At 31.4% G+C, this 6,000-nt stretch overlaps 1 long non-coding RNA gene across 1 annotated transcript in view; it reads left to right on the top strand.

Moving 5' to 3' along the window:
• The first annotated feature begins 887 nt into the window (after window positions 1-887).
• LOC120217720 overlaps window positions 888-6,000 on the top strand; it is a 28,001-nt gene continuing 22,888 nt past the window's right edge. The window contains exon 1 of the long non-coding RNA XR_005525176.1: window positions 888-1,019. This is a non-coding gene — a long non-coding RNA (uncharacterized LOC120217720). The remainder of the gene's footprint in view (window positions 1,020-6,000) is intronic.

The raw sequence follows: 6,000 nt of genomic DNA, 5'->3' as shown, positions 1-6,000 counted from the left end.
GTCCAATTGGATGATGCCAACAATTGATCAATGACAAAATTGATCGAATTAAAGAAATGAAAATGGGAGAAAAATAAAAACCAAAATAAAAAAGTGACCTACCTTAATTTAATAAAAAAATATTGTTAGAAGACTCGCTCGTTAAAATTAAGTGTACAATACAAATCAATATAAATTAGTTTGGATAAAATCTTGGGATATCGAAAAGGGAATCGAAAAAAATTAAGAAAATATTTGTAAAGGACAAAATCAACGTTTTAAAACTATTGTAAACATAAACTTTCAAAAACCATAGACAATAGACTGAGAGTTGTTAGATTGATATGTACAATATTTTATTGCAAAGAATATTTAGCCGAAATCAGAGACAGAAATAAGATCTTATGTTGAGGAGAACAAACTTGAATTTATAAAATTTTAAGGGATAAATTTGAACTTGTAAAATTTTAGGGGACGAAAATAGTTTTTCAAAAATATACATAGAAATTTTTAAAATATATGATAATTTTAAATTTTTAAAGGTGCGACCGCCCCCACCTAAATCCATCCCTGCCAAAAATAATTCCCATCCATCTCATATTCTCACATATTAAAATGTTCATAAACTTATTCAACATTAATCTCTCTGTAGCATTGAGTTTCTTCCATTTCCAGGCTTCTTATCATCAACTCAAAACTCTTAAACCTATGACATCGACCTCTCGAGCAAAGAAAGACCGTCCACATAAAGCTCGCTGTTTTGTTTCCGTCGGATCGCTTTTCAAGAACAAAGAGCCAAATCTTTGTTTAGCACCAAGTAGACAGCCGTAGACAACACCAGGGGAAGGAAAACCATTAATTTCTTGGAATGAACCGTACGATCCTCACACCCTTCTTCTAGAATGGTCTCTAGCCTTGGACAAGTTGAAGATTTTGTGGGATTAATGACAAGGGATGGTGCCACTTCACACCAGTTTTGCTTGGATCCCACCTCTTTCATCATCTCTAAAACTTGAGGGAAACAAATTTAGAACATTGGGGTTTCAGGAAGGGATGATATTCAGATAATTGTTTTTTATTTATGTTGGGGGGGGGGGGAGATGAACAAGTAGTTCGGAGTTGGACTTTCCACTGCGTAAAATAAAGAAAAACGAAAAAGACAGGAAGCTGGCTGGTCATTTGGACCAAAGTGTGTTTGATTTAAAGGAGATTTGGTTGTCAAAGAAAATCTTCTAAATAATTTCGTTATTGAATTTCTTGTTTTTCTCGAACACTAGTGTGTTTGATTTATAGCAAGGGTAAATATATGTTTCGATGGTTGAACTTCATTTTTAATGTATTATTTGATATTTTTTTTTTGGTTCAACTAGGTATCAAAATGTGACTTTGAAATTCAATTTTTTTTTTACTCGGCAAAGGTCAATTTATTAAATTAAAACAATAGTCGACGTTCAACTTATGAGCTCATTAAAAACCTCCCTAATCTAATTGAATGAAAAGAGTGCTACATAAGAGAACAAAACAAGCATTGCAGACCAAAAACAAAAACCAGAACACATAAATCAAAACATTACAGCATTACAGCCATCAAAGCAATAAAGCTAAAACCAACAAAGCAATTCCAATCGAAAGGGCTTTCTCGACACCAGCATCTCATGCAGAGGCAACAAAAGCATTTCCAAAAGGTCCTTAGCGGGCAACCATTACGAAATTGAAACGACGTTAAGCAAATAATTCTAAAGGACAAAATTGAACATTCAAAATAGATGTTGGATTGATATTTACAAAGTTTTAACATTACGAAGACCAATTACTCAAAATACATGGCCCATCCATCTCATATTCTCACATGTTACAATGCCATAAACTTATTCAACATTACTCTCTCTTTAGTATAGAGCTTCTTCCATTTTCCAGGCTTCTTATCATCAACTCAAAACTCTTAAATTTTTAGAGCATCGATTTCACGAGCAAAGAAACCCATAAAATTGAAAGATCATCAACACGAAACCCACTGTTTTGTTTCCCTCGTATCCCTTCTCAGGCACAAAGAGTGTTTCTTGTTTAGCAATACATGTACAGCCAACACCTGGGGAAGAAGAGCCATTAATTTCTGGGAAAAATCTGCATGATTCTCAAACCCTTCTTCCGGAATGGTCTCTAACCTTGGACAAGTTGAAGGTTTTTTGGGATTAATGAGAAGGGATGGTGCCGCTTCACCCCAGTTTTGTTTGTATCCCACCTCTTTCATCATCTTCAAGACTTGGGGGAAAAAAAAGATAATAAAGATATGATTTTTTTTATGGTTTTGGTGATTCAGGGAGATTGTTATGTTTCAAATAATTGTGAGGATTTATATAGGAGGAGATGAACAAGAGGTTCGGACTTTCCACAGCGTAAAATGAGGAAAGAAAAACGAAAATGACAGGAAGCTGGTTGGCAATTTAGACCAAAGTAAACAGTATTATCTAATCATGGAGGTTAACCCACGTAAGCATCTCTATCAGTATTTCGACCTTTTCTTTTTCCCATTTTCCTGAAGTGACCTCCAAGGCGTGTAAACAAGGTCTCGACAGAGTCAAAGCCATCTAGAAGTATAACCATTTGACATGTGAAAAATATCCACTTGGATCATGCCAGCGATTGATCTATGTTAAAATTGATCGAAGAAAATGAAATTAGAGCAAATCATACAAATAGTCATTAAAATTTGAGTAAATTGTTCTTTTCTTTATTGATATTTCATAAGTAATGATTTGATCACAAATATTATCGATATACAACAAATGAGTTACTCGGTTGTTAACTCTTGTTACTGGAATAACAAAATACTGATGTTACTCGGTCGAGTTTGTAGAAGCACACGCAATGATCCATGCCTTATTGTTTGTTAGTTCGAAAGGGTTCAAAGAAAGTCATTATTGAATGTGATTCACTTGAGGTGGCTAACAAATTGAAAAGTAGATTGACACAATGATTGAATAAAAATACGACAAGGGTATTAAAGAGTGTTTATGTACATACAATGTCCGACATTCAATGCACATTTTCTCGAATTCTAGATCAGTTCATGTGTGAATAATTTGACTTTCTAGTTTGATGTGTAAATTTTTGTTTTTAACGCATCATAAAACACAAAGGTTTACTTCGTCCAATTCTTGATTTTCTCGAATTTATACAATAGAGGAATCTATAATCTAGATATACATCTTAGTAAGTCAATTCGTAGGTAAAATATCATACTATATTTGGTTATAGACTTGTAGTCCATAGACCATTCCATCCATCATCAAATCACCATAACTATATGATCAAATTATAATCAAAGATTATGGACCCAAGAACCCCACAAATTTCAACACGGTTTGAAATTTATTATTTTCAAGTTTCAAAGCGTTTTGAAAGAAACAAAATAGGAATCTCCATGATTTTGAAAATATAGGTCTGAAAACTTCTTTCAACATTTTCTTTGGAGGTCCTTCTCCCGACGGCTCCGGTGTCGCTCTGCCCTTTACAATCCTTCTTTTCCCTTTTCGCTAATATTGTCTTTGTGGGTTGGGGACTGATTTCCTCTCGTTTTTTTGTCGTTCGAGGTTTCATTCCTCATGCACTTTTGGATCCTATTTGAGGGTCATTTTGCATGATGGGTCAGAGTTTTCTTTTGTCGGCTAAGGTTATCGGAGGGTTCAATTTATTTTTGTCGAAACAGAGTTTTTCCCGAGGGGAAAAGAGGGCCTCATTTTGAAAATAATTCTTTGGAACAAACTATTAATGATAAAAACGTGGTTTGAGGAGTCGTCATTAATCTTTGATTAGAGTGTGATTGAGCACCAAAAAATAAATTTGTCATTTTAATAAAATATTATTTTTAAATAAAACGACAAACTTGTGGTCTGCGTTACCAAAATTTGAGTTCGTGAGTTGATTACGTGTGGGGAAAGATTAGCACCCCAAAACTCCATAAATTGATACATAGTCGATTAATTAATTATTTTTGCAATGAAATTTACAAGTTCGAGTCTAATTTAATTTAAGATCCCCTAAAATAACATTCTTTGGAATTTTGGATGAAAGATAATAATATTTAATTATTTTCTATTGAGAAGAATCGATCTCTCATACCTTAAAGCAATCGATTCTTACTCCAATCGAAATAAAGAAATATTAAAATTACATTCTAAATTTCACTATCATATTCAAAATAATAACACCCAAAATAATCTTAAGAGTGAAAATGATAATATCTAATTATTTCAATCGAGAATAAATGAACTTTTGTGCATTAAAACAATCATTTATTACCCCAATTGAAATAAATGGATATTACTATATCATCTTAAAATTACATAGCGATTCGAATGAAAACGATAATATCTAATGGTTTCCAATCGAGAATAAATGACCTCTCATACCTTAAAGCAGTCATTTATCACTCACACCGAACATAAAAGATATTACTATTCTCAATGTCGATTAGAACATTATTGTTTTGAAAATTTATCGGAAAACACATGTAAAAGTAAAACAAATAAAAATATGACAAATAAGGAATTAATCATTTACTTTACCGATATTTAATGAGAATAATGATGTTCAATTATTTAAATATCTTGAGACGAAACATTAGATTTGCTCTAACAGTCTTTTCTCGATGAATTTAATTAAAAGAACATTGTATTTTTCTCAATCCCCGAATTTTAACAATGAAATCGATTTAATTCGTGTCACTAAATTGGATAAACTTTCATTTAAAAATTATCGAGTGTAACTTTCTTATACGTTAAGACAATCACTTTACGACAATATTAAAATGATCGAATATTGCCCTTAGTCAATTTATTTTGATTCGAGTCAATCGATTTAAAATGACATCATGCAAATTAATTAAAATAAAATCTAGACCGATATACATCAAATAATATATTTACCTACATAGCATACCTAAAAAATAATATATATATGTATATGTATAGAACCAACAAAAAAAATGTGTAAAGGCTCAAATATATTAAATATAGATATACATATATTACTTGGTACACGCGTGAAATATGATAAACAAAAATATATGTGAAATATGTATTTACGACATATATACACGTAAAACCATAAATATGGGAATAAAAACATAACTTATATATACGTAATATATACACACTAATATATCATGAAATTTAGGCATAATACAAGAAACGTACTTAAAATGTATAATAAAAATCAAACAAATATTTAATCAAAAATTATTTAAAAGGAATTTAATACATAATGAAAATATTTAATATACAAATAAAAATAAAAAAATAAATCGGGACAAAAACAAAAAAATGAATTAAACAAGGAAACAAAAATAAAGAGAGAATAGGAAACATAGGGCTGAATTTAGGGAAATAAAAAATATATAATACATTGGCAACACTAATTTTATGGATATTACAACAATTAAGAGAGGAAAGAAAATAATAAACAATCATTTAATAAAAAAGAGCTAAATTTAAATCAATCAATCAATTAGTTACCACGTATGGAAATAAATTAGTGACCAATATGTAAAATATTGCAGAAGTATTTGGGACAATAACGAAAATATCACTAAAAACATATAACATGCATAAAAATGGGTAAATCACAAAAAAAGTCCCTACAAGTGACTAACATACAAAAACAAGCTAAAGTTAGGGAGACTAAAAAACAATTAAACTAAAAAATATAAAGCATAAACTTAAATGGTTAAATTATGAAATTGGTCCCTACAGTGATTATTTTGCAAAAACACGCCGAATGTTGGGGGACTTAAGAGTGATTTTACCCAAAAATTTGTCTATATATACCACTTATTTGTTTTTATTTTCATTTGAACACTAAACCAAAAAAGAGGGAGAGAGAGGAGACCTCTTCTCTCTCAACTGGTTTCGGCCGACCCACTGTCGGTCGCCCTACGCGTCGTCCAGCCGACGCTCCAACCGACACACACAGTGGTCGAAATCTTCAAATTTTCCCAAAACACTCGAAATCTTTAGATCT

The sequence above is a fragment of the Hibiscus syriacus genome, unplaced genomic scaffold, assembly GCF_006381635.1.
Source record: "Hibiscus syriacus cultivar Baekdansim isolate YM2019G1 unplaced genomic scaffold, ASM638163v2 tig00000773_pilon, whole genome shotgun sequence".
In the NCBI taxonomy this organism is placed as follows: domain Eukaryota; kingdom Viridiplantae; phylum Streptophyta; class Magnoliopsida; order Malvales; family Malvaceae; genus Hibiscus; species Hibiscus syriacus.
This window is presented reverse-complemented; position numbering and strand designations above follow the sequence as displayed.